The sequence below is a fragment of the Phascolarctos cinereus genome, unplaced genomic scaffold (genome assembly GCF_003287225.1).
Source record: "Phascolarctos cinereus isolate Bilbo 61053 unplaced genomic scaffold, phaCin_HiC Scaffold_726;HRSCAF=1367, whole genome shotgun sequence".
In the NCBI taxonomy this organism is placed as follows: domain Eukaryota; kingdom Metazoa; phylum Chordata; class Mammalia; order Diprotodontia; family Phascolarctidae; genus Phascolarctos; species Phascolarctos cinereus.
Window position 1 is genome coordinate 425496420 of NW_027556098.1, and position 22067 is coordinate 425518486.

Consider the following 22067-nt stretch of genomic DNA (forward strand, 5'->3'; position numbering starts at 1 on the left):
CTCATCCCCTAGCCAGTCACCCCCTGCCTGTTTGCTCCTGGTAGCCCTCATGTCCTGGCAATAGGTGAGGAGCTGAGATGCAAAGGCCCATCCCATTTTACTGCTTCAGACCAAGACAAATTGTCTTATCTCATTACAAAAGGCATCAGTAAAAGCTGGTTCTATCATGAATCCCCTGATGACCTAAGGTGATGAACCCCTCAGTGTTCTGCTAGCTTGACACAGGATAATAGACTCCTTTTAATTCTCTTTGTCCTGTGTTTTGCCTCCTTCATCAGGGTGAAAGAATGAATGAAGAATATACAAGGTCTTTTGTACTGTTCTGAAAGAGGAAATTATTATTATTCATCTTAAACCAAATATGTCCAAAGAAATATGTAAGATTTTTTCAACACTGTAACCACTCTTACACCTTAATTCATAATTTCACTGCATTCTGATCAAAAGAAGTTAATTTTCTAAGGTTTCAATTGAATATTCTTCTAGAAATCATTTTGCAAATGAAAGCATAAGTTAAATGATAGTTTCCTCCATAACCAGAAATAACAAAAATTTGAAACATAGTAACATAAACAATGTTAGTTTTAATACATGAAACAAAGTTGCCAGTCACATAACATCAGTTCAATTATTTTAGAATTATCTTAGATATAAAAAACACTTTATCCATTTATCCCTTTAACCCTATATACCCTATAGACTGATTGCATTCACAGAGTACAATAGAGTAATTTTCATCCAGTTACATTTAGTTCTCATTCTTTCAGCTCCTAAACACAACACCTTTTTAAATGCCAAATTTTAAGTGTATCTTCCATTAAGAGTGGATCTGCCCTTAGGGTCAAACTGAGATCCCTCCTGGGATCTGACTTTAAATGAACCCCATTCTAATTTAAGTCAGGAGAAACGTGCTAACCCATCTGACTGCATTTTTTGAACAACCTCCGTTAAACTGTTTTGCCGTGAATCACTTGCTTGCCTGGAAATCTCCAGGTTGCCACTTCCTTGCTCTCCCCCTCCCACCTCCTAAAGTCCCGAATCTTTCCTCCAATAAGGAATCAGGTGGCAGAGTGAGAGGGGAGCAGGAGATGACCAGCCTGATGGGTGGTGGCCCAGGTGGAATAAGAGCCCTGGGGTGGAGTTTGGAGGCCTGGGAGGAGCCTAGGGCAGGAGAGAGCTCGTCCCAGTGGCCAAGGCATTCCATGTGATGGAGGGCAGGGCTTAGGCAGGAAAGGCAGACTGGGTCTTGAGCAGCTGGCCCTGGATGTGATTGGAAGAAAGGGTCCTTCCTGGGGGACTCAGAGGCTGGGAGGACCCTCCCAGAGTACGCTGGCTGAAAACCGGAAGTTGTGCTGAGACTGGGCTGCCTTCTTCCCTCCAAATTAAGATTTCTCTGCCTTCCTCCCTCACAGCTGAGATCACTGCTGCCTTCTCTTGTACCTGAGATCTCTGCCTTCTTGATGCTATCTCTGTGGGTGCAGATCCCAGGTAGGTTTGAGCCAGCCCCTCACAGACCTGCTGCCTGTTCAGGCCATTGGCTCTCATCCCCTTCCTCTGACCCTGTGGTATGTGTCCTCCAGGTCCACCTGGAGCAGTCCTCCTGCCCAGGCCTGGCTACTGGACAAGCTCTGCATCCCTAACCCTTTCCAGACTCCCAGTCACTTCCCAAATGCCTGGGGTCAGCCTCCTCAGACTTACCATTGGGTCACCTTTTCCCAAATTCAGACTTTATAACCCAGGGACTCAGAAATCGTGCTTTCCATCTTCCCATCAGGACCCAGTTATCCTGTTTCCCTGCCTGCCGGTTGTGGTTAGAGGTTGATTTATTCTAACTTCAGACCAAGCCTCCAACTACCCTCCCCCACCCTCGATAAAGAACCAAAAGTTCTGCCTGCCCTGAGTACCCAACTTTTTATGCAGAACCCCCAGCTCCTGCCTGGCCCCTTCTCTGGACCCCCAGTTCCTGGGCTGCTGCGCTGTCAGATCCCAGACACTGGCTCCCTGTCAGCTCTCCCTTGGGGGATTCCAAGCCTAAGCTCTACTAGAGGGTCCCAGGAGTACTCCCCAGCTCCTGGTTAGACCTCGGGACATAGTCGTTCTGCTTTCTCAGGCCCAGTGTGTAACTGAAGCTCTCTGTCTCTCCAATGTCCCTGACCTCCCTGCCATGAGGTGGGTTAGAATATCTCCCTCCCAGCCCCTACCTGTGCTCCTCTTCCCCAGGCCTCCTGCTTTCCTGCCCCCTCTTCCTTCTGAGCCCTCAGCCTCCCTGGCAGGGGGCTGAATGCCAGACTGGATTTTGTCTTCTAGCCTCAGGCTTCCCCTCGTCATTCCTGGTGGCTCCTTTCTAAGCTTCCCTCCTACCTAGGTAAAGCAGTCAGTCTGTTTTCTGGATTATGTGGGTGTTACTTGGAGAGAGGGGGAGGCAGGGAGGGCAGAAGACGAACTGGAGGGAGAGCTCTGATTCAGGAGCCATTGAGGCTCTGCCTGGTCTCATCCCATCTGGGATCCCAAGCTCCTTCTGCCTCTTGGGTCTCTGAAGGACAATGGATGAGGGGAAGGGGACAGAAGAGAAGGACTAGGAGAGGGTGGGATCATCTCATTTCCAAACCTGACCCTTCCTGTAGGCTGCACTCTCTCCCTGAGGGCAGTGCCTCACCCCTGTAAATTCCTGCAGGCCAGCCTCCTGCCCTGGGATCCTTCTCCCTCCCCAGCTCAGTGTGCAGAGGACCAAGGCCTCACCTAGCAGGGAGCCTGGAACCAGAGGGAATGGTCCCTGGGAGCCGCAGACCCTCAGCCCAGGTGAGTGCACTCTGCCCTCAGACTTGACCCACATCAGCCGAGGAGGCCATTTCCAGAGACAAAGAGGATTGTCTCAGAGGCTGGCCATCCCCCTACCTTTGGATTGTTTCTTTACAAAAATAGGCAGGGAATTGAAAACAGTAGTAACAACACTGCCCTTCTCTCTCCTTCTGTGTTTTGAACTGATTCTCAGCACTTTGGCATCACAAGCACTACATACTACTGTTCCCCCATCCCAGTTGCTGCCCTGTCATGTTCAGTTTTGAAGTTTTCCCTCTTGATCCCTGATTCACCAGGATAACCACTTAACTCATTCCTCTCTCTTCTGCAGGGGTCTTGTCTTTGCTCCCTTTATGCATGCCTAGCCCCCCTCCCCCACACATCCATAGAACTGCTTCCCCCTCCCCTTTGCTTCTTTGGCCAATCTCTCCCTGCCAGACCTTGAAGACAGGATGCCCTGCTTAACCTCCAGGGTCCCAGCTGCACAAACAGTTTATCTCTCTGGTGCACACTGACTGGTCCTGTCTCGTAGCTGGTTTGACCCTCCAGGGCACACTGAGAGGGCAGTGAGGGTTGAAAGGACCAAATTCTATGAGCTAGGGCTGGGGGGTGTTCTGGCCTCCTGCATACTCTGGTCCACTGTTTCTGGAAAATATGGCAACTCCAGAAAACAGGTTAAGTTGGCTCCTGGGTCAAATTCACATGTTCAAAGGTGCTTAGCAGAGCTGTTTGGAGCAGGCTAAAGGAAAAAGTACCTTCTTTGGCTGTTAATTAGCATTTGGGAAGGGCCTAGTACTTCCCTTATTAAAGAGGACATAGAGAAAGGGCTGAGTTTAGGGAATTATTCAAAGAGTTTTCTTTTCCAGTGGGGGAAAAGAGGATATTGAAGAAGGCACACAGTTCTTGTCAAGGAGGAATCCGGCTAAAAGGAAAGACAGAATGGAATGACTTACTTTCTCTCCAAAATTCACTTTTGACCATCTTCAGAAAAACCCTATATGGTAGATATTCTTATTATCTTTATTTCACAGTTCAGGAAACTAAGGCAAACAGACCAGTCAGGGTCACATAGATAGTAAGTGTCCAATGCTGGATTTGAACTCAGATCTTCATGATCTTCAACCATTTCCTAGCTCCATCAGCTACCCTTCTCCTAAATAGCTATTTTCCCTTTTCATTCTCTTTGGTATACTTTACTACACTGACTTAGTAGTGTTACTCCTGGATCAAAGGGTATGAACAGTTTTATAGCCCTCTGAGTATAGTTCCAAAGTGTTCTCTAGAATGATTGGATCAGTTCACAACTCCACCAAGAGTGAATTAATGTCCCAGTTTTCCTACTTCCCTCCAATATTTATCATTTTCCTTTTTTGTTTTATTAGCCAATGTATAGGTGTGAGGTTGTAACACAGAGTTGTTTTAATTTGTATTTCTCTAATTAATAGGGAGTATTTTTATATGATTACAGTTATTTTTTTTGATGAGACAATGGAGTTAAGTGACTTCCCCAGCGTAACACAGCTAGTGAGTGTTGTGTGTCTGAGGTTGGATTTGAACTCAAGTCCTCTTGACTCCAAGGTCAGAGCTCTATGCACTGCAACACCTAGCTGCCCCACTGATTTGATTTCTTTATCTGAAAACTGCATGTTCATATCCTTCAACCATTTATCAATTGGGTTATGACTTATAGATTTGACTCAGAGCTCTATATATTTGAGAAATGAGGCCTTTATCAGAGATACTTGCTGTAAATTTTTCCCCCAGTTATTAGCTTTTGTTCTAATCTTGGTAGCATGGATTTTCTTTTTCTAAAAATGGTTTTTAATTTAATACAGTCAAAACAAACTATTTAATATGTATAATACATTCTCTCCTAAATTCTTCCCTTATCCATAAATCTGATAGGTAAACTATTCCATGTTCTGCTAATTTGCTTATGATATCACTCTTTAAGTCTAAATCACATACCCATTAAGGTACATGGTACCTTATCTCATATACAATGTGAGATATTGCTCTATACACAGTTTCTGCCATATCATCTTCCATTTTTCCTAGCAAAGTTTGCCAAATATTCAGTTTCTGTTCCAAAAGGTTGGGGATTGGTGTAGCACTGAATAAGTAGGTTAATTTAGGAAGAATTGTCATTTTTATTATATTGGCTCAGGCTATCCATGAGCAGTTCACGTTTTTTCTACTTCTTTAGATCTGACTTTATTTGTGTGAAAATCTTTTTTTAATTGTATTCTTGTAGTTTCTGGGTTTGTCTTGGAAGGTAGACTCCCAGGTATTTTTTACTGTCCTGAGTTATTTTAAATGGAATTTCGTTCTGTGTTTTGCTGCTGGATTTGTTGGTAACATATAGAAACATTGATGATTTACATGAGTTTCTTTTATATCTTGTAACTTTACTACAGTTGTCAATTATTTCAACTAGGTTTTGAGTTGATTATGTAGGATTCTTTCAGTATAGGATCATATCATCTTCAAAGAGTGACAGGTTTGTTTTCTTATTCCTCATTGTAATTCCTTTCATTTCTTTTTCTTCTTATTGCTATACCTAGCATTTCTAGTTCGATAGTGAACAATAGTGCTGATACCGGGCAGCCTTGCTCCACTCCTGATCTTAATGGGAAGATAACCCCCTTACATGTGTTTGTTGACAGTTTTAGATAGATATTACTTATTATTTTATAAAAAGCTTAATTTTTTTACCATGTTCTTCTAGTGTTTTTAAAAGGAATGAGTTTTGCATTTTGTCAAAGGCTTTTTATGCATCTATTGAGATAATCATAAGGTTGCTTTTGGTTTTGTTATGGATGTGGCCAATTATGCTGAGAGTTTTCCTCATATTGACATCGTCTTCCATTCTTTGTATAGATCCCACCTGGTTGTATAGTGTATGATCCTTGAGATACTTATGACTGTAGTCTACTTGCTAGTACTTTATTAAAATATTTTACACCACTATTGATGAGGGAATTTTGTCCACATTTTCCTTCAGTTTTCCTTCTTCCTGATTTAGGGTTTAGCAACTTTTTACTTTTTGATGAGGTAGTTGGGGTTAAGTGACTTGCCCAGGCTCACACAGTCTTAGTAATATTTTTGTGTGATAAAAGGAATCTTTCTTTGCCTTATATCCAAATAGTTTATTTAGTATTGGAATTCGTTGTTTTTTAAATATTTGGTAGAATTTACTTGTCAATCTAGGAGATTTTTTCCTTATGGAGTTCATTGATAGATGTTGAATTTCCTTTTCTAAGATTGGGTTATTCAAGTATTCATTTTCTCTTCTGTTAATCTGGGCTATTTAGATTTTTATAAATATTCATTTACTTCACTTAGATTTTCAGATTTCTTGCCACATATTTGGGCAAAATTGATCTTAGTAACTTTTTATTTTCCCTTCATTCTTTTCACTTTTGATACTGGGAATTTGGTTTTCCCTTTTAAAAAAAAATCTGATTAGCCAATGGTTTATCTTATTGGCTTTTTTTCTTTATAAAAACCATTTGCTAGTTTTATTTATCATTTCAATGGGTTTCTTATTTTCAATTTTATAAATTTTGCTTTGTTTTCAGAATTTCCAATTTGGTATATAATTAGTAGGAGTTTTCAATTTGTTCTTTTTTTTAATTGCATGTCCAATTCATTGATCTGTTCTTTCTTTATATGATTGATGGAAGTGTTTAGGTATATAAAAAACTTCCCCCAAGTACTGCTTTGGCTGCATCCTATAAATGTTGTGCCATGTCTTTGTTGTTATTCTCTTTATTTAAATTATTCTATGATTTCTTCTTTGGTGTATTTATTCTTTAGGGTTAGATGTTTCCAGTTAATTTTTTAATGTTTTTCACTGCCCTTTATTGAATGTAATTTTTATTGCACATTGAACTGAATAGGCTACATTTCATATTTCTGGTTTTCTACATTTGATTATGAGGTTTTTATGATCTAATCCATGGGGAGTTTTTGTATAAATGCTATGTACAGCTGAGAAAAAGGCATATTCCTTTCAATTCTCATTCAGTTTTCTCTAAAGTCTAGCAATCTAACTTTTCTGCAATTTATTTACCTGCTTAACTTCTTTATTTTTTAGTTAGATTTATCTAGTTCTGAGAGAGAAGATTGACATTCCCCACTAGTATAGTTTTATTGTCTATTTCCCTCTGTAACTCATTTAAGTTGTCCTTTCAAAACTTAGATAATACACCACTTGGTGCGTATGTGTTTAGTATTGACATCTTTTCATTGTTTGTGACATCTTTTAGCAAGATATACTTTCCTTCCTTATCTCTTTTAATTAGATCTATTTTTGCTTTTGATTTGTCTGCGATGATCATTTTTTTTTTGTTACTTCAGCTGAAGCATAATACATTCTCCTCCAGCCCTTTACCTTTACTCTGCATGTGTCTCTGCTTCAAATGTGTTTCTTGTAAATGACTTATTGTAGGATTCTGGCTTTTAATTCATTCTGCCATTCACTTCAATTTATTATGGGTGAGTTCATTCGTTTCATGTTTACAGTTATGACAACTTTATTTCCATTCATGCTATTTCTCCTATTTATCCTTCTCTCTCTCTCTCTCTCTCTCTCTCTCTCTCTCTCTCTCTCTCTGTCTCTCTCTCACACACACACACACACACACACACACACACACACACACACACACTCACACACTCTCTCACCTTTTACTCTATCTGGCCTCACCAGTATTTTGCTCCAGATGAATACCTCCCCCAATCTGCCCTTCTTTCTATCAGTCCACCCTCCCCTTACCACTGCCCTTTCTTGTTCTCAATAGGATGAGATAGATTTCTATACCCAACTGAGCATGTATTCTTTTCTGTTTCAGCCAATTTTGATAAGAGTAAGGTTCAAGCCCTTCCTTCCCACATCCCCCATCTTCCCCTTTACTGTAATAGCTCTTCTCTTCCTCTTTTATGGGAGATAATTTAATCCCTTTACTTCTTCCTTCCCTCTTCTTGCAATGCAATTCTCTTTCTCACCCCTTACTTTTGTTTTCTTGAATAGCATCCCAACACAGTCAGCGTATGCTGTCAATGTATACTCCTTCGAATTGCCCTAATAGTCAGAAAGGTCTTAAGAGTTTCAGGTATCATCTCCCGTGTAGGAATATAAACAGTTGAACCTTCTGGAATCTCTTCTGTTTTCTATTTCCTGTTTACCTTTTGATGCTTCTCTTGGGTCTTGTATTTGAAGAGATTTTGTTCAGCACTGGTCTCTTCATTAGGAAAGTTTGATTATCCTCCATTTATTGGATGTCCATTGTTGCCCCTGAAGGATTTTACTCAGTTTTTCTGGGTATATGATCCTTGGTTGTCATTCTAGTTAATTTCTCTTGCTGAATATCATTCCACACCCTCTGATTTTTTGTTTCAATGTAAAAGCTGCTCAATTTTGTGTTAGCCTGACTGTGGGTGCATGACATTTGTTTTGCTTCTTTCTGGCTGCTTGCATTCTTTTCTCCTTGACCTCGGAGCCCTGGAATTTGGCTATAATATTCCTGAGAGTTTTCATTGTGGGATCTTTTTCAGGAGGTGATTGGTGGATTCTTTCAATTTCTGTTTTACCCTCTGGCTCTAGATATCAAGGCAGTTTTCCCTGATAATTTCTTTGCCAAGAAAATACCAGATGGGGTCATGCAAGGTCAGACATGACTGAAACCACCTTACAGCAACATTAACATCCATATAGAATATCTCATAGAGTGTGGTGTAAGATGTTGGTCTAATCCTAATTTCCTTCTGACTGCTTCCTAGTTTTCTCAGCAGTTTTGTAACCAGCTAAGGAGTTTACCCTAAGTAGTTTGTTTTCCACCTTATCAAACACTGAGTTACTGAGTTCTAATGATTCTGCATTTCCCTTGTTTCATTTGTGCCATTCATTTGTCTCTCTCTGAATCTTTTATTTTTACCAATACCAACTAAATGGTATTTTACCAAAACCCATGGTTTTGATGACTGCTGCTATATAGTACAGTTTGAGGTCTGGAAGTGCTCTTCCCCCTATAGCCTTAATTCTCTTCATCATTCCTTCTGATGTTGTAAGTCTTTTGTTTTTCCAAATGAATTTTATTATTTTCTTCAGTCTTGTAAAATGTCTTTCATAATTTTGTTTTATCGTTATTGATGCTGTTCAGTCATGTCCAACTCTTTATGACCCCATTTGGGGTTTTCTTGGCAAAGATATTAGAGTGTTTTTTTCTTTCTCCAGCTCATTTTACAGATGAAGCTACTGAGGCAAACAGAGCTGAGTGACCTGCCCAGTATCACACAGTTAGTAAGGGTCTGAGAACAAATTTGAACACAGGTTTTCCTGACTCCAGGCTCAACATTCTATCCACTCTGCCCCCAGAATTTCATTACTATAGTATTAAAAGTGTAGATATCATTGTTAAGTCTCCATTTAGGTTTGTATCTTTTGTGGTCCATGAACCAATTTCCATTCTTATTTCGTTATGGAATGAAAGCATGTCTGGATAACTTTTTATCTTTGTTTGCAGTATCTCTGCAACCTAGTGTAAGGTTGATTTTTGTAAACATACCACGTGGTGCAAAGAAACAAATTCTGTCTTCAGTTCTGATTTTCTAAAAATATTTCAGACTCTTCTTTATCACTGAACATCTACTTTTTGTCCCACATTGCTAAGCTCATATTGGCAAGATAGGTCTCCCTGGGCTACGTGCTGAGCTTCATTGCTCTCTGGAATACATTCTTCCATTCCGTTCTCATTTCTAGAGGGTTTTGAATAGTTTTGCTTATTGCAGTGTTCTTTCCATTGTATTTGAAAGTCTTTCCCTTGATAGCTTTTTGGACTCACTTAGCCTCAAGGACCTGACAGTCTAATAGAGGAATACAACACAGGAAGGAATGATGAAAATGGGTTGGAGTGAGGAGAAGGTACCCCAGTATAGGGGCACAATGGAGCAGTCAGTCAGAGAAGTCCCAAAGAAATCAAGTGACATGAGTAATGAGATGTCTAAAATGAGCTTTCTCCATAAATGGAAGTTTGGAGGTCATAACCCCATCCCATCATGGTGAGAGATGGTTGTGAGAGGCTTGAAAAGGAAAGAGATTTGAATAGCTTTTGTTGGGGTGAGTAAGGGAATGAGAGACCAACTATCAATTAGAGTGCTGTCTTCCTGCCATGAAAGCCCACATGATGAATAGTATGAGATAAAGAGACCCCAGTGGGGGGGGGAATTATAAATTCTTGGAAATCTCAAAAAGTTTAAAAGATCAATAAATGCCTCAGTTGTTCCAAACTAAAATATTGGAATACTGGCAGTGAAAAGTGTTATATGGGTAAAACATGGACCACGAATCAGGTATTTTAAAGACGAAATCACAAAGATAAAAAAGCAAAGGACAATTTTGTACATATGATGGAGAATTGTTCCAAATATCAGAATTTCTGATAAAGTGAATCATGTCCCAATGATGGAAATGAAAGACCTTCAAAGGCCCAACACACATTGTACATGTAGCAGTTTGGAAATACAGATAAGTGCTCATAAGTATCAAGGTATTTTCAAATTTGGCCAGCCTTTCTTGTATATGGTCCTTTCTTGTCTTTTGTCCTCCCAAGTTTCCAGAGTTCTACCAGTATATTTAGATCTTTTATTTGTCTTGAGGAAACTTTCTCATGAATTAGCTGAAACATAACCTACATTATCTAAAGTTTGCTATTTTAATGTATGAAGGAACTTTCCACACTTACTTTTATTTCTCTGCAACTCAATAGCAGAGTATGGATCGATTCTCTGCTACTTGTGCTAATGTTGTCCTGACAATAATGCCAAGAAAATAGAGGTGGTCAGAAAGCTCAAGGATGTTAAGGGAATCAATGTAAAAAAATATGAAGGGAAGTGGTCTAGCTATATTGAAAAGCTTGTTAAAATACTCTGGTTCTGGTTAAGAAATAGAGGGGTAGATGAGTGGACTAGATTAGGCCCAAATTCCCTTATAGTAAATGACCCTAGTAATCTGGTATATGATTAACCCAAAGATCCAAGCTTTGGAACAAAAACTGCTGGGAAAACTGAAAAACAGAATGGCAGAAACTAGGTATAGACCAACATCTCACACTGTATATGAAAATAAGCTCAAAATGGGTAAGATTATGTACATGGGTACATAAAAGATGGTACCATGTGCAAATTAGGAGGATATAGATTCATTTATCTGTCAAATCTATGGTTAAGGGAAGAGATTATGACCAAACAAGAGATAGAGAAAATTAGAAGATGTAAAATACATAATTTTCGTCATATAAAATTGAAAAGTTTTAGCACTAAGAAAACCAATACAACTAAAATTATAAGGAAAGCAGAAAACTGGAGAATTCTTTTCCAAGTATCTCTGATAAAGGCCTCCTTTTTGAAATATATTGAGAACTGAGTATAATTTATAAAAATACAGGTCATTCTCCAATTGACAAATGGGGAAAGGATATGAATAGGCAGTTTTCAGACAAAGAAACCAAAGCTATCTACAATCATATGAAAAAATGCTCTTAATCACTATAGGTTAAAGAAATGCAAGTTAATTCTGAGGTACAACCTCACACCCGTCATATTGGTTAATATTTTTTTTAATTTATTTTATTTTTTTAGGCAATTGGGATTAACTGAGTTGCTCAGGGTCACACAGTTAGTAAGTGTCAAGTGGTTGGTCTGAGGCTGAATTGGATTCAAGTCCTCCTGACTTCAAGGCCGGTGCCCTATCCACTGTACCAACTAGCTGCACCTCATATTGGTTAATATGACAAAAATGGAAAAATGATGGATGTTGGAGGGTATGTGGGAAATCTTTATTAATGCATTAATTCACTGTTGCTGGAGTTACAAACTGATCCAACCATTATAGAGAGCAATTTGGAGCTATGCCCTAAGAGGTATAAAACTAGGCATAATTTTTGATCCAGCAATACCATTGCCAGATCTATAACCCAAAGACATTTAAAAAAAAAGAGTAAAGACCTATTTGTACAAAAATATTTATAACAGCTCTTTTAGTAGTGGCTAAGAATGGAAAATCAAAGAGATGCCCATCAATTATAGAATGACTAAACAATCTCTGTTATATGATTGGAACGGAATATTATTATGTTCTAAGAAATGAGGAGGAGGGTGATTTCAGAGAAACCTGGAAAGACTTACATGAAATGATGCAGGGTTAAATGAACAGAACCAGGAAAACATTGTACACAGTAACAGCAATATTGTTAAGTGAAGAACTGTGAATGACTTAGTCATTATCAATCACATCAATCAAACAATAAAATGATCCAAGAAAATCCTGAACAACTAATGATGGAGCATATTATCCACCTACAGAGAAAGAACTGATGTTGTTTGCATACACATTGACGCATGCTATTTTTCACTTTCATTCATTTTTTTAATCTTCCTGTACAAAACAACTAATATGGAAATGTTTTACATGATTGCACATGCATAACTTATATCTCCTTGCTTACTGTCTCATGGAGGAGGAAGGAAGGGAGGCAAAGAGGGATGGAGAAAGGTCATTTCTCAAGTTAGACTGCCAAGCATTCACACTCTACTGCAGAGAGGACAACTTCGATGGGCTTCTCCTGTTGTTCAAATGCCAAGGGAATATTTGCCTAAAATATTGTTTTACATGCAAAGAAGGTGCTCACAAGGTGGTCAGAAAAAGTGATACAGGGGCATTCCCATGGTCTCTCTAAAGAACTTTATAATCAATTGTGAGCCATGGGAGATATTGCCAAAGGACCACCCAGCACATGACCTGCCTACATCAAAGAATGTCCTATGCTGTGCTGTGTGAGCAAAGCAGAATGGCAGTAGCTCAAAAGAATGGTGAGATGTGCAAATTCAGAGCCATCTCCAGCCCAAATGGTCACATGGACTCTTTGTGCCCAACCTGTGGTGGAGCCTTCTGGGCTCTGGTAGTCTGATCATCCATGGTCAGAAACACTTTGACCCTGACATAGTGATGTCATTTTGGTCTTCTTTGAGGAAAAAGAACAACAAAAAGGACCAACTGTGGAAACCAGATATTTCAATAAAAAATGTTATCAATGAATGAAAACAATCATAATGTGAAGGCATAAGATGTTTTGGCCATGACACATCATACCCAGGGCATCCTCAAGCCCTCTAAGTAATAACAGATAACTCTCCTTCACTTGGCTGGAAATTCTCATAACCCTAAATTCAGTCCACATTGTAATTAGTATGTCTCTAGAACCTTTTTCATGTTTCATCTAGATAAGACTTTGTTTTATCTTCTCAGGAAATAAATCTTTTCTTTGTCTTTCTTCTCTTTTGTATTCATACAAATTCAGCCCCTCTCCCAAATACACTGTACTTCTCAACCTCTCACAAACTCTTTGCAAATTTTTTTTTAATAATATATTGCTTCTGTTCTGGGAAGGCAGGAATTTCAGATCATCTTCTATCTATCTCTTTCACAGAATCTCCTAACTCACAGTTAAAACACATACTTTACCCCAGGTTTTATAGTGAGACACATTCCATAGTAAGACTTTATTCCAACTTTATTCCAACTGATCATATGAAATACTTTTCTCAATATTCCATTGGGCTCTGGATGATGATTGTTTCAAATGTTGACTCTGACTCTCCTGAAGGGTACAGCCTTTGCATAAACCCCTTTCTTTGGTTCTGTTTCCTCCTCTCAGTTGATGAGGGTTAGACTACATAAATTATGGAGTCTCTTTCAGTTCTAAATCTTGTGACTTTTGATGGTTTAGGAGTTGGTGACATTCAAAGAGGTGGCTGTGGACTTTACCCAGGAGGAGTGGGGCCTCTTGGACCATCCTCAGAAGGAGTTGTACAAGGAGGTCATGCTGGAGAATGCCCAGAACCTGCTCTCCCTGGGTAAGAACAGTTCCCTAGCCACTCTGCATCTGCAATCCAAAGGAATATCTTTATTCCTGAGTGTACTGAGTTTGCAGCATTTATAAATTACTGGAAGTTACTGGAAGGGAAAAATGCTGGTCTCTTGTGCCCAAGAGACAGGGTCCCCTGCTACCTGGTTTTCCTATAAAAGGTCAGTACACTGGTTGAAGAGAACCTGGAGCTTTCCTGGTTGCTCCTGAAGCTGTCTCTTGCCAATTCTAGGTAGATTGAGGTCAAAGGTCAGATCAGTATTGAAGCATCTCAGATGTGGAAATAATCCCACATTATTTAGTCCAGCCTCTCCCTGGACATGAATTTTGTCTGCCAAGTCTCTGGAAACTGCTCAGGCAGCTTTTCCTTGTGACCCCTTCCTCTTTGGGATGGCCCTACAGTATGGGACATTCTTCTTAAGAAGCCTCAATTTGTAGGTCAGAGCTCCTAGATATGCCTGCTATGGCATGTTTGTCCTGAATATTCCATTGAAGTGCCCCCATTCCAGCAAAGATGGTGGGAAAGACAGGAAGGGAATAAGCCTTTCTATTTACGTGTTATTCACCAGCTGTTGTGCTATGTGCTTTCTTTACAATATCGTGTCGTTAGGTGATATTATTATCCCCATTTGACATTTGAGAAAACTGAAGCAAACGGAGGTTAAGGGACTTTTCCACAGGTGCACAGCCAGTAACTGCCTGAGGCTACAATTAGTCCCTGGCATCTCTGACTCCAGGCCCCCAGGGCTCTCTCCACTGCACTACCAGCTGCCTCTAATTTCTAGATAATGGAAACTTTGCAATGAGTCTATCCTATGAAGAAAGTTTGCCAAGACCAAATTTTTTGATTCCTAATTGGCTCCATGATCTTCTCCCCCACCTCTTCCCAAAGCTACCAAAAATAAACGCTATGAAACCTTGCTTAAGGAGTCCTGGGAACCATCCTGTGCTCGTTGTTTGCAAGCTCCTGTCAAAGGCAAGAGTAACAGACAGGCCAAGAATCAGAATTTGGACTAAGTAAGGTTCATTGAGCTCCCCAGCAGGAGAATCCCACCAGAAGAATCAAAGACTCCCTGAATGAACAGTCCCAAGGTTTTTATAGGACTCAGTGAGTGAGGAGCAGGGTAGGAGAAAGGGCCAAAGCTGATTCTTCAAGGTTCCTTTTGCTGGAGCTCAAGGCTGATCTGGCATATCCTATTTTGAGTTACTTACATTATAAACATTAATGGGAGAGGAAGCCAGATACGTGTGAACATGATTGAGTGATTTTCAAAATGCAGTAGCTTTGTATACACACTATTTTCCCTAAAGAAATCTAAATTACAGGTTTTCTCTGTCCTCATCCCTGATTCCCCATGCCCAGGGCTTCCAGTTCCCAGGCAAGAATTGATCTCTTATTTTGAAGAAAAAGAAGCACCATGGCTGCTGGAGCAAGAAGGCCTCAGGAGCTGCTGCCCAGGTGAATTAGATGAAAGCAGGTGGATGAGGGATGTGATTACAGGAGGCCTCTAGGTGTGGTGGTGTAGCAAGTGCTAGGTTTGGAGGATAGAAGACCTGACTCGGAATTCTTTTTTAGACACTTTGTAGCAATGGGATCCTGCACAAGTTACTGAACCTCTGAGTCTCAGTTTCCCCATGTGTAAAATTGGGGATTTGGACACTTTAAGATTTCTTCCAGTGATAAATCTGTGATCCTATTAAAAACTCATTGTTTAGAATTTGGGAACAGGGACTCTTTTGAAAATGCACAAAGGGGTTAGGCTTTCCAATTTGAATTCTTTCAACATCCCCTGCTGTTTGGAGCTCAGAAACTGGGGAGGGGTGTAGATTGGGGCAGATGACATACCAACAACTATGTAGAATTCTTCTGTGGACAGGAGCTCATTGAGTGAGGGACACTGGAAAGGCTTATTGTGGAAGGTGGGCTCTAGCTGGGGCTTCAAGGAAGCAAGGGTGAGCATTCTAGGCACAAGGATGGTGAGGACAGCCTGGAGAGTCAGGTGATGGAGTGTCCTGTTCATAGAAAAGAAGGGAGGCCCATAGCACTGGAATATAGTGTGTTTGATGGAGATGTAAGGTGAAAGAAGACTGGAAGAGTGGGAGAGGGGTAGGTAAAGAAGGGGTAGGTGATTAATAGCCTTAGAGGGGATTTTATATTTGATCCTTTTCCTAGGAGATATAGCAGGTTGTTGAGAACATGGTGACATGATCAGTCAAAACTTTTGGAAGATGAACTTTGACAAGTGGGGGGAGGAATGACTGGAGTAGGGGGAGACTTGAGGCAGCTGGGCCAAGCAGCAGGTGTGAGGTAATTGGAGCCTGAATCAAGACAGTGGCAGTGTTGGGAGAGAAGGGGGTGAATGGGAGAGATGTTACTTAGGTGGAATCACAGGACTTTGCAGCAGATTGAATGTGTGAGTCAGGAGTGCGAATGTGTGAGAGTCAGTGAGGAGTGCATGACACTTCATTTGTGAGTCTGCAGTATTGAAATGATGCCTTGGACAGCCTTAGGCAGGTAGGAAGAGGGGAGGGCTGAGGGAAAAAGAATGAATTTAGTTTGGATAAAGTAGGAGAACCAGGAGAGCAGTGTTACTAAAACTCAGAGAAAGAGAGAGAGAGAGAGGAAAGGGTGATTGACTATATTAAAGGCTGCAGAGAAGTCAAAAAAGCATGAGGATGAAGAAATAACCTTTAGCAATGATTTAGCAACTTATAAGAGTTTTGCTAATTTTGGAGAGGAGTTTCCATTGAAGAATGCAACTGGGAGCTAGACTGCAGAGTATTTCAGGGAAAGCAAAAGGAAGCAGTTGGAGACACCAATTGTAAATGGGCATGTCCAGCTGTTTAGTCATGACACGGAAGAAAGATATTAGAAAATGTCGCTTGGATTGAATGGATCAAGAGACTGTATTGTGAGGATTAGAGAGAAAAGGTATTACTTGTGACAATAGGGAAGGAGACATTGGTGTTGAAGAAACTGAAAAGTAGTGAAAAAAGGTGATGCTGGACAGGCATTATACCTGGAAGATGGTGTGATGGAATGGGATGATTTACACATGGAAAGAGTTTCCTTTAGGAAGCAGAAGGAAGATGCTTTTATCTGATGCTGGTGTCATAATGGAAAAAAAGACACTTGATTTATGGGAGATGAAGATAAGATAGCTCTTGTTAAGTATCCAATTTTTTCAATGAAATATAAGCCAAATTTCCCTGCTGAGGAGGTGATTGGTGGGAGTAGAGGGTGGGAGCAATAAATAAGTGAGGGTTGGGGGAAAATAGAAAGAATTGGAAAAGCTGCTGTGGTGAATCAAAGAGGGAGTCAGTCATGTGATTGTTCAGTCATTTCAGTTGCTTCTGACTCTTCATGACCCATTTTGGCATTTTCTTGGTAAAGATACTAGAGTGGTTTGCAATTTCCTTTTCAGGCTCATTTTGCACATGAATTAACTGAGGCCAGCAGGCCTGAGTGACTTGCCCAGGGTCACATACCTAGTAAGTGTCTGTGGCTGGATTTGAACTTGAGTCTTCCTGACCAGTACTCTATCCACTGCACCATGTAGCTGCCCTAGTGGAGTCAGTTATGGAGATGTCAAAGGATGGCCTTGCCACAGTGAGGGCCACACTGAGATTATGTAGCCTGAATGTGAAGTGAAGTCAGGAAGCCTGGTTCTAAGTATCTAAGTAACCACAAAGTGGAATTAACCCAAGGCTATGCTTTACATAAACCATCAACCTGTGTCCCTCCCCTGGTCTCTGAGGCTCAATCTTTGGCAATTCTTTTAGAATCATTGGCCAGATCCATTGAGTTTACAGTCACTCTCAGTTTGGAGTAGTGGCAAGTTGAAACTCCCACGTGTCCCATAGTATAAGATGCTTCAGGAGCCTAGAAAGAAGTCTCTATGATCTTCATTGTGCATCTAGTCAGGTTCCAATGTGGTTAAACCCAGACAAAAAGGCCGCACAATATAGTGCAGGAAAGAGGCAGAAACAGGGCTGAGGCCAGAAACTGCCTTTGCCAACTAAGAAAGAGACCAGAATACAGGGCTTGAGGTAGAGCCTGTGGCCTGGTGTCAGCCCTCGGCCCAGTTATTATTAGTAAGCATGGATGAAGCACCCCCAGTTTTCTACACACCTCGCTAAGCTGTAGGAGGGGGAAAAGCCAGTCTCTGCTGTCAAAGAGCTGCCAACATGGCCTACAAACATGGAGATGGTTGAGAAGAAGCAACAAATCAGAAGCCTTGCTCTTAGCTGACTCAGGGAAAACAGGGTGTTTGGGAATGGAGAGAGACATGTAGTTCAATGGGATATGAGGGAACTCAAGGAGTGAGGCTAGTACTAACAGTTTAAAGAGGAGAGTAGAACTAAGGAGGAAAGAGTCAAAATCAAAACAAGAATGAGAAAAATTTCAGGCACACCTCAGAGATATTGTGGGTTCAGTTCTAGAGCAGCACAGGAAAGTGAATACTGCAGTCAAGTGAGTCACCTGAATTTTTGGTTTCTCAGTGCATATGAAAGTTATGTTTCTATATGCTGTTGTCTATTATGTGTGCAATAGGATCATGTCTAAAAAAATGTACATACTTTAATTTTAATTTTTAAAAAGTTAACTGTCTGCTGAGCCTTCACTGAGTCTTCATCTTATTGCTGGTGGACCATTGTTGATGGCTGCTGACTGATCGGGGTGGTGGTTGCTCAAGGTTGGCAATGGCTGTGGCAATTTCTTAAAATCAGGCTACAGTGAAGCTTGATACACTGATTGACTTTCCTTTTTCCTTGAATTTAAAGCCCCATTGTATGATTATTAATGGGCCTAATTTCAATATTGTTGTGTCTCAGGAAATAGAAAGATCCAAAGAGAGGGAGAGAATAAGTCAACTTGCAATAATAAAATTTTTTTTCTTAAAAAAGAAAACAAAAGAAAAGAAAGTGAAATGGAAAAAGGCCATCCAGTACCATGGAGAGAGCATGCCCTCTTGCAGGGTTGGAGTTCTAGCCTCAGCTGCACAAATATTGGGCAGGTTACTCAGCCATACTCAGCTCATGGCCTCAGCTGTGTATGTAAGTAGAATACTTGGTCCACCTGTGTGACAGGTGTTTGTGAGGGTTCAATTTGATTATGTGTGAAGCTCTTTGTAAATCAAGCATCCCTGAGATGTGAGGTAATGGCATTTTGAAATGATTACTTCTGTCCATTTAAGTATGAAGATTTTCTCTTATCCTGGTGAAGTAGAATGTAGATCAGTTAATTTACTTTCTGGCAGTGGTGGGAAGGGATTATAATTATATGTGTGTGTTCATGTGGCTCTATATATGCTGTATTGTTTGTTTCTTGCAGAAAAAGAGATTAGACCTAAAATGAAAGAGACTACAGCAAAGCTAAGCATTTCTGTGAAAGAAACTCACAAGGAAAACTTCATGAGTGATGGTTCCTGTGACTTCACTGGGAGACAAATATGTGCTGTACTTCACAAAATCCACACAGGAGAGAAATGTTACAATTGTCAGCATTGTAGGAAAGAGCCTTGTCAACAGTCATCCCTCATTTACCATAACAAAATTAATACTAGAGAGAAACCCCATGAGTGTCAAGAATATGGCGAAGCTTTTAGCGAACATTCATCCCTCATTATACATCAGAGAAATCACACTGGCAGGAAACCTTATGAATGTAATCAATGTGGAAAGACTTTTAGAAGAAGCTTTCATCTTGCTAAACATCAGGGAATCCACACTGGAGAGAAACTTTATGAATGTGATCAATATAGAAAGCCTTGTAGAAGTACCTCTGATCTTGCTCAACATAGGGCAATCCACATTGAAGAGAAAACTTATGAATGTGATCAGTGTGGTAAGTCTTTCACACAGATCTCCAGTCTTGCTGCACATCAGAGAATCCACACTGGAGAGAAACCTTATAAATGCAATCAATGTGGAAAGTCTTTCACACAGAACTCCCATCTTGCTGCACATCAGAGAATCCACACTGGAGAGAAACCTTATAAATGCAATCAGTGTGGAAAGTCTTTCACACATAACTCCCATCTTGCTGCACATCAGAGAATCCACACTGGAGAGAAACCTTATGAATGCAATCAGTGTGGAAAGTCTTTCACACATAACTCCCATCTTGCTGTACATCAGAGAATCCACACTGGAGAGAAACCTTATGAATGCAATCAATGTGGAAAGTCTTTCACACAGAACTCCCATCTTGCTGCACATCAGAGAATCCACACTGGAGAGAAACCTTATGAATGTAATCAGTGTGGAAAGGCTTTCACACAGAGCTGCAGCCTTATTAAACATCAAAGACTCCACACTGGAGAGAAACCTTGTGAATGTGATCAATATAGGAAGGCTTGTAGAAGTACCTCTGATCTTGTTCGACATTGGGCAATCCACTGTGAAGAGAAAACTCATGAATGTGATCAGTGTGGAAAGTCTTTTACACAGATCTCCAGTCTTTCTGTACATAAGAGAATCCACACTGGAGAGAAACCTTATGAATGTGGTCAATGTGGAAAGGCTTGTAGAAGTACCTCTGATCTTGCTCAACATCGGGCAATCCACATTGAAGAGAAAACTTATGAATGTGATCAGTGTGGAAAGGCTTTCACACAGATCTCCAGTCTTGCTGCACATCAGAGAATCCACACTGGAGAGAAACCTTATAAATGCAATCAATGTGGAAAGTCTTTCACACAGAACTCCCATCTTGCTGTACATCAGAGAATCCACACTGGAGAGAAACCTTATGAGTGCAATCAATGTGGAAAGTCTTTCACACAGAGTTCCAGTCTTACTGTACATAAGAGAATTCACACTGGAGAGAAACCTTATGAATGTGATCAATGTGGAAAGGCTTTCAGGTGCAGCTCCAGTCTTGCTAAACATCAGAGAATCCACACTGAAGAGAAACCTCATGAATGTGATCAATATAGAAAGGCTTGTAGAAGTACCTCTGGTCTTGCTCAACATAGGGCAGTCCACACTGAAGAGAAACCTTATGAATGTGATCAATGTGGAAAGGCTTTCACACAGACCTGCAGCCTTATTAAACATCAAAGACTCCACACTGGAGAAAAACCTTATGAATGTAATCATTGTGGAAAGGCTTTCAGGTGTAGAAGTCATCTTACTCTACATCAAAGAAACCACACTGGAGAGAAACCTTATGAATGTAATCAGTGTGGAAAGGCTTTCACACAGAGCTCACACCTTATTAAACATCATAGAAACCACACTGTAGAGAAACCTTATGAATGTAATCTGTGTGGAAAGGCTTTCAGATGCAAAAGCCATATTAGTCTGCATCAGAGAAACCACACAGGAGAGAAATGTTATAGATGTAATTAGTGTGCAAAGGCTTTGAGATGTAAAAGTGACCTTAGTCTACATCAGAGACTCCACAGTGGAGAGAGACCTTATGAATGTAATCAGTGTGGAAACTTACCATCAAAGCTCCAAACTTACCATCAAAGCTCCAAACTTACCATCAAAGAGTCCACACTGGAGAGAAGCCTTATGAATGTATGCACTATAGAAAGGCTTTCATGTGTAAAAGTGATCTTAGTCTACATCAGGGAAACCATACTGGAGAGAAACCTTATGAATATAATCAGTGTGGATAAGCTGTCACACAGAGCTCCAAACTTATTCAACATCAAAGACTCCTCACTAGAGAGAAACCTGTTGAATGTCATCAGTGTGGTAAGGCTTTCAGGTATAAAAGCCATCTTAGTCTACATCAGAGAATCCACACTGGAGAGAAACCTTATGAATGTAATCAATGTGGAAAGGCTTTCACATGGAACTCCAGCCTTATTAATCATCAAAGAATCCACACTGGAGGGAAACCTTATGAATGTAAATCAGTGTGGAAAGGCTTTCAAGTATAAAAGTGATTATAGTCTACATCAGAGACTCCACACTGGAGAGAAACTATATAAATGTGATCAATGTGGAAAAGCTTTCTGATTAAACTGGAAACTTGCTCTACATGAGATAATCCACATTGGAGAGAAACCTTATCAGTGTAATTAATGTGACAAGGCTTTCCCACTGAGCTCAAATCCTGGTCAACATCAGAGAATCCACACTTCAAAAATCTTACGAGTGTTTAGAATGTGATAAAACTTTATGTACACCATCTCCTTTCCAAACAAATCTGATGAATGAAAAGTCCATTTCTGGGTAATCATTTCCTTAATCCTGGCTAGTGAATATTTAATAAAAGAATAGTCATTTAGCTATCTCTTGTAAACCAAAGATGAATTTTGGATGCTTCTCAACACTTCTATGCCCTTAGATAAATGGATGTTACTAACAGGTAGAAATCATGCC

General features: G+C 40.3%; 1 protein-coding gene, 2 long non-coding RNA genes and 1 pseudogene across 4 annotated transcripts in view; 3 read left to right on the top strand and 1 right to left on the bottom strand.

The window, feature by feature from the left end:
* LOC110197754 (uncharacterized) overlaps nucleotides 1–22067 on the top strand; it is a 420263-nt gene that overhangs the window by 163834 nt on the left and 234362 nt on the right.
* The window catches only part of LOC144454442 (uncharacterized), a 351830-nt gene that overhangs the window by 49119 nt on the left and 280644 nt on the right, over nucleotides 1–22067 (bottom strand). The window lies entirely within an intron of this gene.
* On the top strand, nucleotides 1225–21978 carry LOC110197752 (uncharacterized; annotated as a pseudogene). The gene is made up of 5 exons (XR_013482798.1): nucleotides 1225–1488; nucleotides 2675–2799; nucleotides 13587–13713; nucleotides 15088–15183; nucleotides 19060–21978. The product of XR_013482798.1 is annotated as an uncharacterized LOC110197752 (transcript).
* Nucleotides 21834–22067, top strand: part of LOC110197794 (uncharacterized) — a 30743-nt gene continuing 30509 nt past the window's right edge. The window contains exon 1 of the long non-coding RNA XR_013482800.1: nucleotides 21834–21917. This is a non-coding gene — a long non-coding RNA (uncharacterized LOC110197794). The remainder of the gene's footprint in view (nucleotides 21918–22067) is intronic.